Source organism: Oenanthe melanoleuca, chromosome 8 (genome assembly GCF_029582105.1).
Source record: "Oenanthe melanoleuca isolate GR-GAL-2019-014 chromosome 8, OMel1.0, whole genome shotgun sequence".
Classification (NCBI taxonomy): domain Eukaryota; kingdom Metazoa; phylum Chordata; class Aves; order Passeriformes; family Muscicapidae; genus Oenanthe; species Oenanthe melanoleuca.
The window spans coordinates 23,156,314-23,178,900 of NC_079342.1; positions in this window are offsets into that span (position 1 = coordinate 23,156,314).

Below are 22,587 nucleotides of genomic sequence, written 5' to 3' on the forward strand. Positions count from 1 at the left end.
CTGTAAGATTTGATGAAGTAATCCTTTCCTTACCAGATGGATACTCTAACAGAGTCCTGTTATACAGATGGCACACTGCTGTCATAGCTACAGAATTTCTAATCACAGCAAGAATTAAAGTAAGATTTTTAAAAGGTGGCTTGCTCCTTCCAGAAACCTCCAAAAGGGCCTCACACTCCAGACATCAGCCATTCTCTCGAGACCGGTGCCTGGCATCTGATCAGTTTTATAATAAAACAATATCCATGGAACCCACTTTCCCTTTAGGAAGTTTTTTTAAAAAAGAAATTGCTTATTTTCATCTCTAGAAAGCACGTTTTTCCTAAGGTAGGGGAAATGGAGATAAAAACATTAACTGTGTGTTTGATGTTCTGATGCAAATGTTTCAGAAGCAAGGCCTTCCAGTGCCTAAGAGGAAGCTACAGAAATGATGGAAAGGGACTTTGGACAAGGGCCTGGAGGGACAGGACAAGGGGGAATGGCTATAAGCTGCCAGAGGCAGGTTTAGATGGGATATTGGAAAGAAATTCTTCCCTCTGAGGCCTGGCACAGGTTGCTCAGAGAAGCTGTGGCTGCCCACAGCGTGTAGAATCACTTAGGCCTCTAACAGTTACCCAAAGCAAATGACAAAACATTTCATATGGCCTTCAATTGCATTAGAGTTTGCAACAACACAAAATAACACAACTTGGAACCCCACTTGAGAGCAGCATAAACACACTTGTGGAGTTTCTCAGGGCGATTTTTCCCAAATGACAGACACGATAGAAGACAGTGGTGTTTGTTTTCCAGCAGTTTTTGCACAGTTGCTGAAAGTTTCATTCCCTTCTTCCCTGGGTATGCCATGGAGGAGCAGTTCCCAGAGAGAGTTCAGTTCCTGTTTGGCCTCTGGTTCATTAATATTTGTGTACACAAACAACTGACACGCCAGACAATGCTCTCCCTGCAGAGCACTCACACACATCCCTGCTGCCAGAGTATTGTTTTCTACATGGCAGGAAACTATTCCAGAAATTACTTTGCAGTTATCTGGCAAAAAGTGAAGTGTTATAGATTCCTCTGCTTCCAACCTCATCCCTAGGTGGAGTCAGGGAGATATTTCTGACCTGTTTAATTGGATAAATTCATCACTGGGCATGGGGATGAGGGGGGGGAAATTGGACTCTGGAGAAAATATTTTCTGTTAGGACTGAGGGCTGACCTGTTCCCATGTTTTGACAGCCTGCATTCCCTCCTCTTACCATCTCCTTACCTGGGGAAGAGCTGGGGGCACAGCAGCCAGGTTCCCTCTGGCTTCCTCCCAGTGGTGGAAGTACAGCTTTCCATGGGCCAGTAAAGAGAAAGGTCCTACCTTTTAGCAGAAGCTCTGGAGACATTAAAGCAGGGGAAAGAAATGTTGCTAAATTTTGAGTCCATCTCCCTACAGGACTAAGCTAAATTATTCAAATATCATCAAACCTCAGGCAAAATAACTCCAACAGCAGAGGGAGTCTGAAAGGAAGGAGAGGCACAAACAGAGACTGGAGAGAGGAAATGTTTTTGTTAATCCCCAACCATTTTGTGCTCAGTGTTTCTTGTCTCGCATTTTAATGATTTGGCACAAGTGGGGAGAAAAAAATGTGAGGCATGTTGAGGCTCATGGAAAGCAGAGCTGTGTCCTCTCTGTATACAGAGCTCATGATAGAGATATGAATGAAAAATTTATCTCTTTCTGGAATGCAAAGGATTTAGTGAACTTTGGGAACCATCCCAGTTCTTTCTCTTCCTTAATACTCGTGCAGCTTTGAATATAGAAGTGCAGATAATCTGTATTAGCTGCTGGTGATGGGTTCTTTGTTTTCAAAATAATTTGAATTTTCCTAAGCTTCTCTTTGTTTAATCAAGAGCTATTTGCTACTTCACAACATTTCCCAATGAGCAATGTTTTTCAGTGGACAGAAAACACTTTAATGCTGGAAAGAGATACCAAAGAAATTTTGACCTTAGCAGCTTGAGTGATGTAGGCAGGCTGGAAAGGGAACATCCTCAGTGATGGTTTGGGGAAACATTCTGCCTGCAGATGAGCAGAGATGACGGGAACACTTTCAATAAAGAAAGCAAAGCAGGAGCAAAGCTGCTCCAGTAATGGAGTAACATTAACGTTTTCTGGAGAGTTGCAGGACTCTCTGTGCCCTGGGAAGGTTTGCTCCTATCCCCCTTCTTGCCCTCCACATCCACAGCCATCCCAAAGTTTTCCTGGCTGTTGAGGCAGGTGCCTGTAAAGAGAGGAGTGAACTGAGGAGCAGAGAATTGGATGTACAGGTTCTGTTTTAACAACGAACTGCAAATTGCGACTCTTGCAAGCCCTTTGTTCAGTATCTTCATGGAAAAAATTAGATCCCTAAATGGAAAACATTCCATCAAAGATGAAAGTTGTGAAAAGAGAGAGACAATGGAGACTGTTTTAATATAAAAGGAACATCTGAAAGCAGTAAAACAATAAATTAATGACCAGTGCACCTTAATCTGAGACAATTATCAAGTCTATCTTCTATTTAATTAAGTCCCTATTGTACATTATTATTTTAATTATTATTTTCCCTATTTCAAAGGTAATTGAAACACCTCGTTGGTAAATAACACCTGAACCCATACACTAAGAATGGGTGAGTTGGGACTTCTTGGAAGAAAGCAGCCTAATTCCAATGTAAGAACCCAAAAACACAGCTCACAGAGCTTAGTGCTGTGTCTAGGGACCAGCAGAGTATGAACATCCTTGGGCCTGGACTTTTGGGCTGTTCTCAAAAAGATGTGGATTTCCACAACATAATATCCACCTGGCAATATGAAGTGGGAAAACAAACTATGCCATCCAACAGGGAATGAATTAATCACAGCTAAAGTAGAAAAGTTGAAGGTGTTTCCAGAGAAAGAGTTTGGCATTGGGCAAAAATATAGGAAAAAGGCCTGGGAGGAGGAAAGAGTTGGGATTTTGGATAAATTACATTTTTCTGTTCTGAGTAGTGGAATAATCTAAGAATAAAGGGAAAATTATCATTGAATCCCAGAATAACTTAGACTGAAAAGTACCTCTGGAGACCATTGAGGTCTAACCTCTTGTTCAAGGAAGATTTAGTTAGATGTGGTTCTTATAGGCCTTGTCCAGTCTAAGTCTGATTATCTCAGTGTCCAGACACTGGACATTTCTGACAACCTTCATGGTGAAATAACAGAACTGGTACATAACTGGAATTTGCCACATCCCACTTGTGTCTATGCCTCTTGCCTATAGCTGTGCACTTCCAAGAAAGTCTGGCTTGATCCTCCCTACACTTTCCACTGAGGTTGTAGATCTCACCTTTGTCCTCTCCAAACAAATCCAGTACGTTCCACCTCTCCTCAGTGTCCTGGGTTCTGGGAAGGGGAAGGTGCTGCAGTACTGAGTCACTTCATTGGCGTTTGCTTGGAGATATAGGACTGTAGACTTTGGTTTAGAGGCACCTTGAAAATGCTAATTACATTTGAAGTGGTTTTGGCCATCTCCAGCAAAGCAACCTGGGTCACTAAGGAGTTAAATATCTTGCCCAGGGGCCAGGGCTGAGGCCAGGATGCAGAAATCCTGAACTTCAGCCTCTGCCCTGTAGTCTGTCCTAGGAAAATCAAAGTGGTTTTTACAGTGTGGACCAGTGTTTAGGTCTGTCATTACCAAAAAGGTAATTGCTAAAGTTAACAGTAAATCACATGCTAATGCTTTGCAAAGAGAATAATCTTCCTTAAGCAAAGTTGAAAAAGTGCCTTTGTAACTCCAGCATGTCCTCTGGCTGGAGCAGCTGGATGCTCCCACCTTGGCACAGCAGCAATGTGTCTGTCCTTGGCCAGTGGGAAAATCTGCCAGGGTGTGCGATGAGCTTCTGCCACAAGGTGACAGACACAAAAATCAGAAGCTTTATAAGTTTAACAGCCTCTCTGGGTATTGCAATGGGAGGAGGGATAGAGCAGAGGAACAAAAGGCAGTCTGATGGAATCATTAAGATTGGACTTATGGGGTTACTCAGCACTGGGGTTAGAGCACAGCACATGGGTATGAGCAGCTGCTTCCAGATTTGTGAGATTTAGGTTGCATTGGGGAGATATCTGGTACTGAAAAGGTAAGTCCTACAGTTGTCTTTATCCACAATGAATAGCTGGTTTTTATGTGTTTCCCAGTGGCATTTATAGCAGGCCTCTCGCCAGGTTAACTCCTGCAGAGGGAATCTTTAAGGTAGTTCTTGAAAAGAATGTTTTCTATTGAAATGGAGAATAAAAGCATTTATTTGGCAAAAGAAAAGCTGTTTTACTGTGTGGCCCTTGTATTTAATATGAGAAATTAATAATGAGAGAACCAAGTGCTCCTACTTCTTGCATGAAGCTGAAAATGCCTGAAATGTTCTAACTGGCAAAACCTAGGAAAGGAGAACAGAGAGGAAAAATTCAGTTCTTTTTTGCTGTTTATTTTTGTGTTTTAATGTCTGTGCCAGGAGAACTCCCATCTGGATGTGGTACCTTGGCCTTGGTTTTGAGGGGGTGGGGGATATCTCCTCCTGGCCTCTTGTGTGCACTGGGTAAAACCTCTGCTGTAGGAATTCTGGAAGTTCACAGGCTTCAGTTGTGTGTTTGTGCCCAGTCTTCCAGCCCAGCTGTCCAGGATATGGGACGCTTATCTTAGCAGGTTATATGGATTTGTTTTGAAAGGCATTTCACAAGTGATGAAACAAATCTCAAGCTTGGGTACTGTGCTAATAATCATAATCCATGAGTCAGAAAGGATTCAAATGTCCCTTTCTGTTTTAGGCATAAACATATCCACATTCACATCCACATCCACATCCATATCCATGCCAAGGCTCACTTTTAAGTGGATTCTTTTTTGACTCCATTACCCATCACTATTCCTAATATCCTGTACCCTTCCAGGAGGGTTTATCTCCTTCAGTCTAGAACTTCTGCACCTGGCAATACATGAGAGCAAACAGTGGATTTTCTGCTGTTCAGATTCATCTGTTTCCTACAAGTTAGAGCATAAACTCCCCAAAATTATTCCAGAAATTACCTGCAGAGCTAAAAAGTCCATCTGCCCACTAGTGACCAGCCCAGTCAAGTTCAGTACCTGCTTGTACTTAACTGGGACCAGCTGGTTGGCTTCCTGCATATTTAGCTTGGATTGTTCAGGTTTTTTACTAATTTTTTGAGGTCTTTCTTGAGGCATTTGCTGGTCTTCTTTCATCTGGAAAATTTTAGAAGTTCATATGATCAAAGTTATGTACAAATAAAATCTCTTGTAGTTACTAGCATGAATACTTCCATGGTCTTAATAGAAAGCTGCTACCAACATGCCAATGTTTGGTATTTTTTTCAGAGCACCACATTAGCAACTTTCAGACATATTTCGTTTTTCCAAATTAATAGAAATACTTTTTTTTTTACTTTTCAAATTTATTTCTTGTTTCCAGCTGGAAATTCTGTAACTGCACCCCAAGAGTGTGTGCATGACTTTGTATTATGGAATATAATTTAATTTCTACTATAATATCCTGAGCAATCCAGTTTTTTTTGGAGATGTAGTGATCCTCTCCAATCCTAGAAATTTACTGCACCTTTGCTCTGCTTTTGTCATCACTCTATTGCTGAACGAGGCAAAATCTGCATTTCTTCTGGGGGGACTGTATCTATATATCTGTATATCTATTTTTCTATGTGTCTATCACACAATCTCAATTCTATCACTGTTGCACAATAGAGATTCTCAATCTTTTAGAAGGAACTACATCATCTCTTTGGGGAAACTAGACAAACAAAATGCATAAATCCAAACTAGTTTCTGTAAAAAGCTGAGTAACTGTCTCATGCATATCTTCTTATTAGAATATTCAGCATTACAGAAAGGTTTATGCCTCCAAACAAAAGAGATTTTCTCTCAATTATATGTGTTTTACTATTATAGTAGGGCAAGACTTTAAATATTAAACAATAATCTTAAAACTGCTCTTCATCAGCATATTTGTATTGATTAAAAAATGGACATTCCAGCCTTTGACTCACCTGCTCAGGAAATCAAAGGCAGGGAGAGGAAATGAATATTCTGTATTGCCCTCTGCTGCAGGTGCCTTCAGGAGGAGCTGGAAGGACTGTCTCAGAGATGTGGCTGCATTTGGATCCCATGATTTATCAGCTGGATGTACACAGGAAACAACTAAGTGTGGGTAGGTTACAACAATTTTAAAATTGCTTTTTTGCATATTTTTCTGTTGGCCTGGCTTTTTTGACGTATATGAAGGCTCTCAAGGTGGGGGGGGTCTTCAGAGTCTGGACTCTTTTTTATTTATCAAAGTTTTTATTGTTATGTGATCAACTAAATCTGAGATGTGGAACAACTTATAAAACATAAAGAGACTTGGGTAGTGTGTGTTTGCTCAGCCATTGCCACAGGGGTTAAATAGGAGCAGATGATGGTGGGGGTTAGTCAGGAGGAACACTAGGTTGTTACCAAAAGAATGGGGCATGGAGATTGACTTTATGGGTGTAATGGCCCCAAAGAAGTCACAGCAGGATTTCTGGGGGTTGTAGCATAAATAATAATCTCCTGTGCATTGCACATACCATATATTTAATAGCCTTTGGAGGAGTTGCCTATTTTGTTTGCCAATTCGTCAACCACTTATATTGAAAGAGATTATTCCTCCTGAAGGAGGCTTTCTGTGTTTAATCAGATTATGGCACAAAGATCTTTAGTCCTTTCCAGCATTTGGGAAAAAATACTATTTCCCACTACATTTATATGCTTAATTCTTGAGTCTGCATTAGATCCATGGCCTGTTACTTCCTATATAAAGCCTATTTATAATTCCAGTTAGAGATAGTACAGCTGCTTCAATGCCAAAGCAAAATACAGCAGTATTAAATCTAATTTTCTGTCCTCCATGTAAGACAAAAATACAATGTATTCAAGTTAAGGCAAAAATGTGGGGGAAGTTGAAACAATGCAGGCTGGCTCAGCTGTTTCTAATTTAACCAATAACTTTCTGAAATTCCTCAGAACTGTAGATTTTGCCTTGTAAAATGGGGAAAACACCAATGGTTTGGAGGTTAGCCATAGACTTGAGATGTTTAAAAGGATAAAAAGGTGACCCAGAATGTTTGTGGACTGTTTGATCGGTGTCAGTTCTGGTAAGAGTCCCAAGGCAGGCAGCTCCAGACCAAGGGAGTGCCAGAGCATCAGCAAAGTGTTACAGGCTAAAGATGGAGTTGATGCAGTCAGGGCTTTTTGTGGAACTTTTGTAGGCTTTGTTAATGGCCTGAAGCTGAAGCAGGGCAGGTTTAAAGTAGCTATTATGAAACAATTCTTGGCTGGTGAGGATAATGGGACACTGTCACAGGGTGCCCAGAGAAGCTGTGGCTGCCCCTGGATCCCTGGCAGTGTCCAAGGCCAGGCTTGGAGCAATATGGGATAGTGGGAGGTGTCCCTGCCCATGGCAAGGGGTGCAACTGCATGGGCTTTAAGATCCCTTCTAACCCAAACACCGCCAGCCTTTATCACCTCACACCGCCAGCCTTTGTCCCCTCACACCCCCGGGCTATGTCCCCTCACACCTCCGGGCCGTGTCCCCGTCACACTGCCAACCTTTGTCCCCTCACACCCCGGGCTATGTCCCCTCACACAGCCGGGCCGTGTTCCCCCCACGCAGCCGGGGGAGCCCGAGGCTCTTTTGGGCAGGTAAAATGGGCTTTTGGGGCTAATTGCTGTAATTGGATTAAGCATTGTAAAGGCCTCCACCTCGTGGCTGTTTTGTGCAATGAACCGGCAGCACCAGGCACGGCTGGAATTTAACATAGCAGTCATGTTAGGCGCTTTGCACGTTTTGCTTACTTCCCTAATAAGCCTTTTGGGAATCTTAAAACTGTGTGAGAGGAATGTAAGGGATGGTGTTAAAGCAGCGGCGTCCTGGGCTGTCCTTTGACCCGGTCACAGATTCACAGAATATCCTAAGTGGGAAGGGACCCACAGGGATCGCAGAGTCCAACCCTGTCCCTGCACAGACACCCCAACAATCCCACCCTGTGCATCCCTGGGAGCGTTGTTCGAGTGCTCCTGGAGCTCTGCAGCCTCGGGGCTGTGCCCATTCCCTGGGGAGCCTGGGCAGTTCCAAACACCCTCTGGGGAAGAGCCTTTCCCTGATCTCCAGCCTGACCCTGCCTGGCCCAGCTGCAGCCATTCCCTGGGTCCTGTCCCTGGGCACAGAAAACAGATGGGAGCTGTCCCTGTGCCGGCCCTTGGGAAGAGCTGCAGCCAGCCCCTGGGGAGCTCTGCCCTCAGTGTCCTCCAGCTGAACAAGCCAAGTGCCCTCAGCCGCTCCTTGTACGGCCCCTCCAGACCCTTCAACATCTTCACATCCCTCCTCCGGATTTTTCTCAAGGAAGTTGAAAAGAGAAAGAGGAGGATGCTGCTTGCATTCCTGTGCATATTTGCACACACTTTGTTTAACCTCTAGGGGTTAAGCAGACTCTGGGCTGGCCATGCCCTTGGGCTGTGTGATCCTGTCTCTCTACCTCAGGAGGCACCTCATAAGTGGATGAGGCTGTGGAACAGGTGGCTTTCTGGTCGGGCAAGGGGAAAAGCAGCTGAAATACATCAGATGGCAGCAAAGAGCTCAGATATAAGCTGGTTTTGTAAATGGATGTTGGCTGAGAGGAGACTCTGAAAACTTCTTATAGAAACCTTTTGACTAGATATGGCTGGCCAAGTTTAGAAGTTTTAGAATATAAGAGTAATTCAATTGGAATGGGCCACAAGAATCATCAGCCCAACTGCATGAGCACTTCAGGGCTGACTGGAAATTAGTGTGTTTTTAAGGGCATTGTCCAAATGTTTCTTGAACACTGACAGGCCAGGGGCATCCACCAGTTCTCTGGGAAGCCTGTTCCAATGTCTGATTACCTTCTCAGTACTGAAATGCTTCCCAATATCCAGTCTGAACTGCCCCTGGCAGAACTTTGAACCATTTCCACTCATGCTGACCCTGGATCCCACGGAGAAGAGCTCAGCACCTCTCTGCAGGTTCCCTCCTCAACCTCCTTCTCTCCAAACTAGACAAGCCTAGAGCCCTCAGCTGCTTCTCCCAGGATCTACCTTCAGCCCTGTAACCCTCCTCTGGATGCATCCAAGGACCTTCACATCCTTCCCTGGGGTCAGGGCCAGCCCTGCACATGGGGCTCCAGGTGAGCCCACGCTGAGCCCAGCAGGACCATCCCCTTTCTGGATCAGGGTACTATGCTGTGCAATGCCCCCAGGATGGGATTTGCCCTCTGCTCTCTTCTCCCCAGTGAGATTCTGGCCACCTCATGTGACACAGAGAGCAGCCTGAGGCAGAGGATGATTAAATTCTCACTTCCTTGCTCAGCCTAGCCTTCTGAGGCAGTGATGGTGAGTCCCAAATGTGCTGTTCACCAGAGGGACAGACACAATGGTACTGCACCAGGCTACCCTTTGTAAGCAGAACTTGTTCTTTCTTTCTCACATTCTCCATCTTTGGCCCCTGTCCCCAAGGAAATATGAGCTGCTTCTCTAGGACTGTACACAGCTGTGGTTTAAACAGTGCTGTTTGATCCTGAGGGTTGGTATGCCACAGAGATTAGAGATCTCTATTTGATCATGAGAGCTGGGGTTCTGCTGAGGTTTGTACTAATCCTCATCTCCCACTTAATAAGGTCTTTCAATATATTCTGAAAAGGGAGTTTTGTTTAAAAAGTAAAATAGAATTGATCTTTGGAAGTCCCAAGCTACCCATGTCACATGAATATTCTCCACTTGTATGCGTCTTTTTGCTCTCTAAAAGGAAAACCACAAGCTTCATCAAGACTCTAAGATCAAACTAGATCAAACAGATTCCCTTTTTTTTGCCAGGTCAATTTTAAAAGAATGTTACCAATCTAAATACTATAAGAGCTAATATTAATTGAAAATAAACTGTGGACCACTTCTTGATTTTATCCATCCTTCAGCAAGTCAAAGTATTTGTTTCAAAATTACCTTTCTGCCAAATCCAGTGAGAATGTAAACAAGTTAGATATTGAATTAATTTTCATTTCTTGTACAGATAACTCATTTTTCTTCCCAATTTCTTTCTCAATTCTTTGGTAAAATTACCTTGGTCTGAAGACAGTCAAAGCCCATTCTTAACCCACCATTCCCATTTCAGAGCTCGGGAGAAGAATTCCCAGCAGTTTAATAACTGAGCTGTGCCTTTGGGTTTATGCACACGCTACTTTGTTCCAGGCCCACGAGCTCCAGGAAATGTCTCTACCCAAGATAGCAGATCTAATCTCTGCCTTTGTTACCATGGCCTGGCACCAGGAGATAAGCTTTCATCAAAAGCAGAGCTGTGACTGTGGTATGGGAGCAATATTTGGTGCAGTAACTTCTGCTTGATTAATAAAAATGAGTAATTTAGAGAGCCAGTAATCATTACAGCTGGGTCACTTTGAAATCGCCACAGTGGGTAACAGGTGATTCAGAGCCCAAAAGGTTAACCAAGGGAGGAAGAATGTGGCCCTGAGCAAACTGATCCAGTAAGTGGCATCCTTGCACACGGCAGGGAGTGGAAACTGATGATCTTTAAGGTCCCTTCCAATCCAAACCATTCTTGGCTACTGTGAAATAAATGCTTCTGAGGATGCCAGTTGTTTTATCTGAGTGCTCTGTACACCCAAACTCCATTCAATGTACGGAGAAACCAGGTCTAAGCACTAAGACAAAAGTTTTGGTGGTATTACTGCAGTTTTGATCTGATGTCTTCCCCTGAAAGCAGAATCTTACTGCCTACCTTTTTCTGAAGGCTGTTTTATTAGTTAAATAGTTAAAAATCATACAGTTGCAGAATTGGTTTGGTTGGAAGGGACTTTAAAGCCCACCCAATCCCATCCCCCTGCCATGGGCAGGGACACCTCCCACTATCCCAGATTGCTCCAAGCCCTGTCCAACCTGGCCATGGACACTTCCAGGGATCCAGGGGCAGCCACGGTTTCTCTGGGCACCCTGTGCCAGGGCCTCACCACCTTCACAGGGAAGAGTTTCTTTCAATTGTCTCATGTAAACTTACTCTCTTTCATCTTTGCCCTTGTCCTGTCACTCCATGCCCTTGTACAAAGCCTTTCCCCAGCTTTCTTAGAGATCTGCAGAACAACTGTGGCATCAGTGAAATAAAACTCCTATGTTTAAAACCAATTATTGAAACCTTAGAATACTTTATTTTGCAAGAGATTATAAACCTTCTCCTTCCAGATTTTTTTTTTTTAGCTGATGACCATCAAGAACAGTTTCATGATGAGGCCATCTACAGTAGAACTTCTAAAATACATTTTGGACATTGCCAACTAGTACTTATTGATCTGCAAAGAAGGTTCACCCCTCATTTCTTGGGTTACTGGGCCTGTGCTGGGAAAGTCACACTGAGCATCATAGAGTAGCACTACCAGAAAAGGTTAGTTGGATGCTAAATATTGCAGTTCAGCTGTGTGCTCTCTCTGTTTGTTCTGATTTTGAGGAGTGGATTTAGAAGTACTTTAACTAGAACAAAAAAGACAACAATAAAAACTCTATAACTGTAAGCAACAGGAACTAAATTACTTTAACAAGCCTTCCATGAAGTCTGCAGAAATGCTTTGATCACAAGAACATTCCCAAACCCTGCAATACTGCCGCTGATGTTATTAAGCAAGAATAAATTTTATCTTGGCATTCAAGAAGTGTGACAGAAAAAATATGATGCATTACCTTCCTGTAAAATATTTTATTGCACACACAGAAGTTTGTATTTTAAGTTATTAAAGCGTGAGTATCTTAAAAATCTTCATAGCAGCCCAGGAAGGCTGAGCAAAGACAATATGTGTTTTTGCAGACACTTGAGATGTTCTGTGGCTGATAGACATGGAAAGCGCACTTCCCCTCACCTTCTGCTCATCTACAAGCCATGGAAAAGAGAAGTCTCTATATTTTACCGACTGGATTCTAAAACTCATGAAAATTAATTTATTACTGTTGTTACATGTTAATTACTGGGCAGACGGGTAGAAAGGAGTAATGTAGAGCTTTGCCTGCATTTGCCTTAGCAGACCCATGGGCTTCAGCAGAGTCCTGCTAATCTAGGCCCTGCATTTTTGAAATTATTGTACATGCCAAAATACTAGCACCCTAATCAGTGGATTCAGAAAATCTCCCAATGGAAATGATGCACACACACAGGAGAAATGGGAAAGTTGATCAGGCTGCCTGTGTCTGGAATGTGGCCTCTCATACTGAAGGAACAGCTTATTCTGAACACATTGCCTAGTTAAACAGGAATGGTCTGATCTAGGGATGGCTGGAAAGGAAGTGAAGGAGCCTGTTCACCTCTTCAGGCCAGGAATGTGTTATTGTTTGTATTTAACTGGAATCAACAGTATTTCTGACACCTTTTTGCTTTCAGACTCTTAGACCCAGGAGCCTGAAGGTAGGAGGTAAATCTACCCAAGACTGGAGTATTGAAGTAGGAATTTGTCTTTTTAAGCATAGCTGTGATCATTCCTTACAGGAGCTGTCCCTGTGCATAGGCCAGTTGCTGCAGTTGCAGGAATAAATAGTTTTCCCAGCTCAGCTGATGTGAGTTTCGTATGATATGAATTAACCAAGATTCACTTTGGTTTTTCAGAAAGGGCTTGGCATCAAGTTATATGAAGTGAATCTGCTGCTCACTCTTTTGGAGCAGAGACAAACCACGGGCAGTGACCAGAGTGCCACTTGATGCTCCAGTGCACTGGAGCAGAATGGGCTTACTTGTCTCTCGTGCCGCTGTGGCTTGGCTCCAAACCAAATTTCTCTCTTGCAAGTCAGGCTTTATAAGAGAAGTTCAGCCTGTCACTGGGGACTGGCAAAGCTCACTTTAGACAGAGGTCTTAGAGCAGTGACAGGAACCACCACTGTGCTCAGACTGTCACCAAGGGATTTAGTGACCACAGGGGAATGACCTCTGCTGCTTACAGCTGGCTTTAGCCCCACACTGCTGCTGCATCAACCTCCTGAGATCCATTCAGGACCTCATTTGACACCCACTAGAGCTGCAGACCAGCGAAATGGCTTTGGTACATGTTATAAGGTAAAGCTGAACAGCCTGCCAGGGCTGTGCAGACCAGCTGCAGCTGTAGCTGTGGGTGCCAACAATTACATGTTCTCAACTCTCAGAAAATGAGCCTGAAATTCTGGCAGCATAGACGTGTGGCTCCTGGTCTCCAGTTTGCATAGCTACAAGCCTGGGTGTTGCCACCAGCGCCAGGCTCAGAGCACCAGCACCTCAGCCAGCCCCATCTCAGAGCCCTGCTTTGTGCTGGGTGCACTATCTGAGACCAGAGCAGCTACAATTTGAATGGTGGTGGCTCACCTGTGCTGACTCAGGAGCCTGGTCCCAAGTAGTACCAGGGGACATTCAGATTGGATATTAGGAAAAATTTCTTCATGTGAAGAGTGGTGAAGCACTGTCACAGGCTGCCCAGGGCAGTGCTGGAGTCACCATTCCTGCAGGTTTTCAAAAACTGAGCAGACGCAGCACTTCACAATATGCTTTATTTGGCATGGTGGGATGTGGTTGAAAGTTGGATCCAATGATCTTGGAGGTTCCTTTCCCATCTTGATTTGGTGATTCCTTCCATCTTTTATGCAGAGCTCCTGATACTGCTGGTTCCTGCCATTTGGCTCCTTGCATTGGGCTTTGCAAAACTAGTGCAGAGAAGGGTACAAATCTTGTCTGGGGCAGTGAGTGCTCTTGGAAACACCTGAGTTCTTTCAGTGGAAAGCCAACAAAATCACCCCAGAGCAGAATTTTTATCTGGAAAATTTCAGACCAGACCATGAGTCTAACAAATCAATAACGCTCTGAAAGCAGGGCTGGAATGGAAACTGCCAGGTAACCTGATGCCAAATAATGAATTACCCATTTCTGTCTGTTATGTGTGTGTGCATTAACAACTATGTTTTGTAAGGGGAAACCTTTATCACCCTTTCTTATGAAAGGCTTTTTATTCTTATTATGAATAAAGGCTCAAGTCCACTCTTATTTAACTCATCCCTTTAATCCTAGAAAATGCTATGCCTGACAGAAGGCTCACATTTCACACCAGAAGGAGAAACAGACAATAAAGAAAAAATGTATATGCAAAACATTCCAAGTTTTAAGAACACCTCTGTTATGCCAAGAAGAGTGTGACTGTGGAGAATACAGTCCATGCTGGTAGTAAAACCAGCTCTCCACTACCTAGAGGTCTTAGAACGTTATCCTTGTTAACTACTGGGGAGGTGCTAACTTACAGTCTGGCAGGATTTCAAAGGATGCTTTGGTCTTTATGGGCTTAAATGTAAAAACTGAAACTGCAGACTAAAAATAATAACCCAAAAATTATGAACTCATAAATTGGGTGAACTTGGTTTCTTTAAATGCTGGAAAAACACATCTCACATGCCTGAAGATATTTAGTACTCTGTGGCTGAAGAAATCTAAAGCAGGATTTTTAATAATGTGAGAAATATTTAAATTAGCCAAGTTGACACACTCACAAAAATATAATATTGAGATTGGAACTGTGAACTAACACATCCATGCTGATGAGGATAGGTGGGGAGAGAAGTGCCAAACAATTTTCATCAGTCTCAGCCTGTAGAGACAGGTGCCTGGAATCTGGACTTATGTTTGGTTTAAAACAAAATACTTTTCTGACAGGCTTAAAAGGAGCAAAACTACAACTCTGGAGAACTAAACATTTATTTTCTTCTTTGCTATGCAAATGGCATGAACACCAAACTAATTCCCATTCCTGGAAGGGTTCAAGGCCAGATTGGACAGGGCTTGGAGCAACCTAGGCTAGGGGAAGGTGTCCCTGCCTGTAGGAGAGGGTGGAACGGGATGGGCTTTAAGATTCCTTCCAATCCAAACTTTTCTAGGATTCTATGGTTTGTTGTTCCATGAAGTAATTTCATTTCATGATTTATGATCAAGGATGCCTAGATCTCTTTCCTTCAGCTTTATCAGAACACACCCACAGGACAGCTCTATCTAATTTCTGTCATGGGGTGTTGATTTGATGCTGAGCCTTAACTTACTTCTCCTTAGAAATTAAAACTAGAAGAGTTCATTCCAAGGCATGAGGTGCAGTAATTAAGCTCATCTGTCAACTGCATTCCAGAGGATAACTCCCAGTATGAGAGGAATGAGATGCTTTGTGATTTTATCTATGGTTTGAGTGTCTGTCATTGACTCCAAAACAAGTTTTTGTCTGTAGAGCCAAGTGGCAAAGCAGCTGCCCTTTGTAACAGGATTATGATACTTGAAGTAATTTCCTCTTCTTTCAGAACCTATTCTGGATGTCAGCCAGGAAATATTGCTGCTTGCCTGTCAGATAAGGAATTGCAGAACTATGTTCTAGACTAATTGTGTTAGCACTGCACCAAACATCTAACCTCAAGTCCTTCTGCATTGTATGGGACTTGTTGTAGTAATAAAATAATTGAGAACAGTTCCACATATCCAAAGTGGCTGTTAAATGATATAGACTGTCATGTGATGGAACTTTTGTAGATTTTTCTGAATATCAAAGTTCATTTTAAGTAATTCAGAACTATTAAGGAGACAACAAGAAGGTATTAAATGCTAGATTTTCTCTGGTCAAATTATTAAACAAATCTATCATTGGACCAGTTTTGAAAATAATATACTCTAAGTAAATAAATTTTTCCCCAAATATAAAAAGTACTCTTGCCTTTTGAATTCTCCTATCACTAGAATCTATCTTAATGTACTTTCCAGAAAACCTTCCTGTAGAAAAGACTTGTGTAAATATTATGTACAAAACATTTGGACATAGGGATAGATCTGTGTGTGTCTGTGATGTTTGCTGCTATTTTAGGGTTGTTTTCGATGCCATGTGTGAAAAGTAATTTCATTTTATATTCTCTAACTTTATTAAAAATAAGGCTAAAAATCAATCCTTTCTGTAATCCCTTCTCACAACATCTCGATGTGATGTACCAGCAGAGGGAGATAATGTTCTTGTTCTTCCTCTTGCTTTCCTAACACAGCCTGGTTGCCTAATTGTAAATGTATTGATAACCCTGACATGGCCAATGGGATATATTGAAATTCTCCGGAATACAAATCTTGTCAAAATTTTAATATACCTTTAAAAAATATTTTTCAAAAGATTCCTATATGCAACAGCAATTACTCATAGAATCATGGAATTGTTTAGGTTGGAAAAGCCATCCAAGACCATTGAGTCCAGCCATTCCCCACCACTCAAGTGACCCAAGTGCCACATCCTCACAGTATTTGAACACCTCCAGGGTTGGAGGCTTCACTACTGCACATGGAAATCTGTTCCAATGCATGAACACTCTTTCCATGAAGAAATTTTCCCAGCAATCTCCATTCTAAATCTCCCCTGATGCATCTTGAGGCCATTTCCTCTCATCCTTGTTTTGTTACATCTATATATCTAGTTCTCTATAAATATAATTTGATGTAAAATTCATGCTTGCAATTCAATGCATACACACAGGGATTTCTTGGAGAAATCAAATGGGAGATCTCCATGGACTGGAAAAGGAGCTCCAGGTGTTTAGGGTAGATGTGGACACCCATGGTCAGTGGATATACTGATATTTTAGGGGCAAGGAACCCCACACTCCCTCATGCACTGTATTTAATACACAACCACAAGTAAGGTTTGCATGATGACATGGCTGTGGGTAAAAATAGCTTGGAATAATGGATATTTAGCATGAATTCCCCATGTGCAGAATTAAAAAATTTAAGTACAGGATTTATTGATCTTCATGGAGCTGATCTTGAAAAATTCTTTTGCTTTCAGTGTGTGATAATGTTCCCAGTGTTTTCATAAGGAAATACATTACTTCTTTCATTAGATATTTAATATCTTGAAATCTCCATCCATCAGTTTATCTTCTCTTTTGTTTTTCCAAGCAAGCAGCAGAGCAGGTCCTAACTTGGTCCCAGTCTTGCTCCATAATTGTATTAATGAAGGCAGCAAGTCTTCTTCTGAGCCAGAAACAAAACTTTTGACCCCTGACTTCTATGTCATAATCACAGGATGGCCTGTTTTATAAAACAAATGTTTTATAACAAAAAGCAAAGTGATTTCATCTTGCAGATGAGAGATGATTCAGTGCTAAAACAGGGTGAAATGGTCTCTTGGCTCAGGCACAGGGTTTGTTAAACAAACTACTCCAGTTGCTACAGCTACTTAATGCTTGTGTCTCACTCTTCTTCACTGGGATGTGAGAGTTTGAAAGGTTTTGAACTGTGAATCAAACTGACATTTATATTTAAGCAAACCTCTGTGGAACAGAAAGAAGATTCAAAATGGCAGAAATGTCTTAGACTTTAGATCCCTCACAATGTAGAACACACAGCATGTTAAAATACCTAATTTTTACATCTTTTACATGAAAATCCGCCTGTCATCAGAAATGTTTGTAGAACACAGGGAATTGGTACCATACACCTGTCTGCTCTGATTCTGTTTTAAAGCATTAATTGGCAAAGCCATGAAATATTAGAGCAGACCAAGTTTAAAAAGGAAGCAGGAACCATAAAACACAGGATGGCCAGAATTCAGCCAGATACTATAGGTGTGAACATTTCAAAGTAGATTTCAGTTCCCATAGCTGTAGGGTAGGAGCAGGGAACATAGCCTGTAGCTTAGTTTTTGATTCAAACCTTTTGGGAATGTAGAGATCAGAAACTTGCAGTTCTTCAGCATCTGGATTATGTAATAAAACCCTTCATTCCTGCACAGATGCTAGAATCCAAGGGTTTGTTTCCTAAACTAGAGCAGGTTGTTTCTAGTCATGGGGATTGTGGAGAATACTCTCAATGTGTTACCCTTCTGAAGAGTCAGAAGGAGTCAGAAGGCAGAAGTAGAACAAAGGTACATACATCCCATTTTTATATAAAATCACAGTTTTGATAGTGTTGGCAAAGGTAAGCTACCTCACAGGAAGCTGTGAATCCTCTGTGACTGAAAGACCTTGGGATTGTTCAGCATAGAGGCTCTCTGGTTCTGTCTGCAGGACAGCTTTTAACCATCTCCACTGAATGGTCACAGAGCAGAGGGATGAGTACTAAAAACACGCTGTCCATGTGTGAGAGCAGCTGCACAGCTGAAAACCAGAGGGCACAGGCTGGAAAAGGGTCAGGGGTTATTTGATCCCTTCAGAGTCTGAACCCTCATCATATAATGGCATTCACATTACAAAATCTCCCCCAGAAGTTGTGCAGGTGTTTTCATGGTCTCTGTAGATGAATATGAAGATTATAACAGTATAACCACAGATTAATCTATCAGCCCTTTCTCTTTTCTGCACCTTGCTTATCTTTTCTTGAAGATCTATAAGCAGCAGCCCCAGTGAGCTGCATTAGCTGCTTCCAGGCTCCTGATATACCTGCTGATTCCTGTTGTAGCATTCCTGTCCTGGGATGACACTTTAACCCTGTCCTTGCCAAAAACAGCATAGGTTCTGTCTGCATGCAAGAATTTGAGACAAAAAAAAGATTATTTTTAGTTTTAGAGCAGTGAATTTGCAACTCTCATATGCAGGACCAGAGGTGTCTACATACATAAAATACAAAGACAGAACTAAAGGCTGGCAAAGAAAATATGGTCAGTGAACTGGAGAAAACTCACTCTCCAATACACACACTTCTCACAGGGAGAGCCAAAGCCACCTATCCAAAACAAACACAACTGTTCCCTGATTTTGCACAATTAATCAAGTTCAGGAAAAAAAAAAAAAAAAAAGAGTCATGATGGGATTTTTAGGAGGAGTTGGAATAAAAGCTTTAAATGCATAAATGTATAAAAAGCTTTATGGAGTTCCAGAGGAAACAAAATATTGTCATATGTGACAAGGTGGCCCAGATTATGTGGGGTACGTGCAGAACTTGCTGGCCAGGAGAGAGGTGTCGTGAGAAAGAGCTCTGGTGGATGCAGCCTGCTGTGAGTGGTCCATGGGATCCCAGGAGGAGCATCTGTTTTGGGACCAGCAGTTGCTCTGTAATTAGAGAGCAGCATCAGCTTTAAAAATAATCATTTTGATGTTCTCCTTCAGATGGAAACTTGAGTTTTGGAGTCTTGTTTATTATAAACGAGGATCAAACAGGCAGCTCTTTCCTCATTAGCAGCCACTGGACAGTAACTATTTTTAGCTGCAAATTACAAAATGGGTCAGATTCAGACAGAAGCACAGAGAGCGAAAAGTATTTCCTTCCCAATCTTCTAAGCTTCTACACGAATTGTATTTGTTTTAACGGACATGAGTTTGAAAAAGGAATTAAACAACTTAATTCTTTATTCCACCTCGGCTAATACTTTACAACTGCCCAGGATAAATACATAGGGGAAGACTCATGGACTGTTTGGGTTCAAAGGGACCTCTAAAGGTCAGCTGGCCCACGCTTTGGCCACACTCGGTGTGACAGTACAGGAGTGTGGTGACAAGGGTTTACACTATTAAGACCACATATTTTTGATTTTTCCATTCTACCAAATTGCATAAAGAAAATGTTAAATTCCAACCCCAAAACAAGCCCAAAAAGATGATAAAGCTAGAAATGCTCAGAATTAGGAAGTGAGAATACAACTGAAATATCTGTGCATACGAAGGAGACTCCAGTGGACCTCTTGAGGGTGGCACCCGCTGTGGCAGAGCCAGGGCTGCTCCCTCTGGGGTACCTACTTCTGTGTCTCAGAAAACACATCCCTGAACATGGCTTTTAAGGTGCAACATAAAGCAAAATCATGATTTTGTAACAGTGGAAACTGATATTTATTTTGGTTGCCTCACACTTTCCACTATAAAATAGCCTTGCAGCTTGGAAGCTCTGACACTATTATTCACAGCAGGCCTTTGAAATTTGCAGGAAGAAAGTCCTGTAGCAAGAGGGACGGCTTTTTTTTCTTCTTTTCCAATGAAATGGTTTTCATAGTTTGCCAAAGATTTGTCTATTGAAAAAAAAAAAAAAAAAAAAAAAAAGCCTGTGTTCCTTCTGACATGCTTTACAGTAAGGTTTTGACATGATGCCAGAATGAGAGAGAAGCACAGGCACTCTGAGGTCAGGCCGTGGCACTGTGGGAGTGCTCTGTGGCAGGAACACTTGGAGATTACCAGGGTGGGGGGCATGGAGGGGAGAAGGGTTGGGGTACCCCAGAGGGTTGTTTTTTTCATATAGGCATTGGGTTTATTCTTTCTTGTTCACAGCAAATTGGGAAAGAATTCAAGACAGCACTGTGGCTTTCTTTATGATGCAAAATGTAACAGAAGTTTCTCTTCCTAAAGGAGTGAAAGCAATCCTTAAATCCAAATGCTGCCAGTCCTTAGCATGGTTGAAATACATATTCCTATTTAATGGCGTGAGTGTATCTCTCTTTACACAATTTGTGAGTATTTTTGACAAACCTGGTCCTAGTTTTCTGCTAACAGAACTACAGATGAGACAAGTTTTCCATGGTTTGGGGTTTTATTGCGAATGCTTCACACAGCTCTGGTTATGTGTTTCCTTTTCATGACATCAGTGCTGAAGGGGAGAAAGAATGTAAACATCTGCTTTTTATAATTCAATTCCAGGCTTATAACTTGATTAGGATAAGCAATGTTTCTACATGATTTATTTTCCAGTCACAACAATGCACAGTTTTAGCAGCAATTTGAAGATTAGTAAAATAAGGATGAAACTAATGAGGTAAATCCTGCTTCATGGTCTACCTTTTTGAACTGCACCAAACATTGTGCAAAGGCTGGGGATTTCCCTCCCTTTTGGTGTTTAAAATGATGTCCCATTATTCCCCACAGTGCAGGATGCAGCCCATGGAAAGGAGGCTTACACAGCAGCACTGAGGTGAGCTGGAGCAAAAGAGAATTTGGGCTCCTGACTCTCTACTGAATCCTTCTGTGTGGCATTGGGTCAGGACTGAGTTTTCCAAAGATGCCTGCTGGGACATTGCTGCATCCCTAAACGACTAAGAAGCCTGAAATATAAAACCTTTAATCTCTTCCATCACTGGAGAGGGTTAAAACTCCACTCTGGTCGCTTTCCTTCCTTTGTTTTCCAGGATTTTCTTGCACCAGAAACTGACAGGGCCTGGAGCCATGGTCCTTGTCACAGTCTGGAGTCTTTCCTACTCTCTTTAAGCTATTAAATTGAAGGATATGCTCATGGGCACTGAGGAGGGCTTCATTAGTAGTTGTGGACGTGTAACTGAAGCCAAGGGACAGCCAGGGCAGTAGGGCATGTCAGAGTGATTTCAGTCTTGTATCACGTTTCCAATAATAAAACACTAAAAATCACAGAATCCCAGAATGGCTTGGGTTGGAAGAGACCATAGAGCTCATCCAGTCCCACCATGCCATGGGCAGAGACACTTCCCACCATCTCAGGTTGCTCCAAGCCCTGTCCAGCCTGGCCTTGGACACTTCCAGGGATCCAGGCCAGCTTCTCTGGGCATCTGTGCCCAGGCCTCTCCACCCTCACAGGGAACGATTCCTTCCCGATATCCCATCTCACCCTGCTTGTCTGGGACAAGCCGGCACTGCCACCCTCACGTGCGGCAGGTGCGGGCACAGACCCCGGGCCGTGAGGGACAGGTCCTGCTGGAGTGGCCGGGCGGGGGGACCCCGGGTGAGGGGGGACCCGCAGGTGAGGGCAGGACCCCGGCACAAGGACAGAGACCTCGAGGTGAGGGCGGGACCCCGGCACAAGGACAGAGACCTCGAGGTGAGGGAGTGACCCCCAGGTGAGGGCGGGACCCCGGCACAAGGACAGAGACCTCGAGGTGAGGGAGGGACCCCGAGGTGAGGGCGGGACCCCGGCACAAGGACAGAGACCTCAGGTGAGGGAGTGACCCCCAGGTGAGGGCGGGACCCCGGCACAAGGACAGAGACCTCAGGTGAGGGAGTGACCCCCAGGTGAGGGCGGGACCCCGGCACAAGGACAGAGACCTCGAGGTGAGGGCGGGACCCCGGCACAAGGACAAAGACCCCGAGGTGAGGGAGGGACCCCCAGGTGAGGGCGGGACCCCGGCACAAGGACAGAGACCTCGAGGTGAGGGAGTGACCCCCAGGTGAGGGCGGGACCCCGGCACAAGGACAGAGACCTCGAGGTGAGGGCGGGACCCCGGCACAAGGACAAAGACCCCGAGGTGAGGGAGGGACCCCCAGGTGAGGGCGGGACCCCGGCACAAGGACAGAGACCTCGAGGTGAGGGAGGGACCCCCAGGTGAGGGCGGGACCCCGGCACAAGGACAGAGACCTCGAGGTGAGGGAGTGACCCCCAGGTGAGGGCGGGACCTCGGCACAAGGACAGAGACCTCGAGGTGAGGGAGGGACCCCCAGGTGAGGGCGGGACTCCGGCGTAAGGTCGGCGACCCCGAAGTGAGCGAGGGAGCCCGGGGTGATGGCGAAAACCCTGAGGTGAGGACGGCGACCCCGAAGTACGGGGGAGACCCCAGGTGAGGGCAGGACCCCGAGGCGGGGGCAGG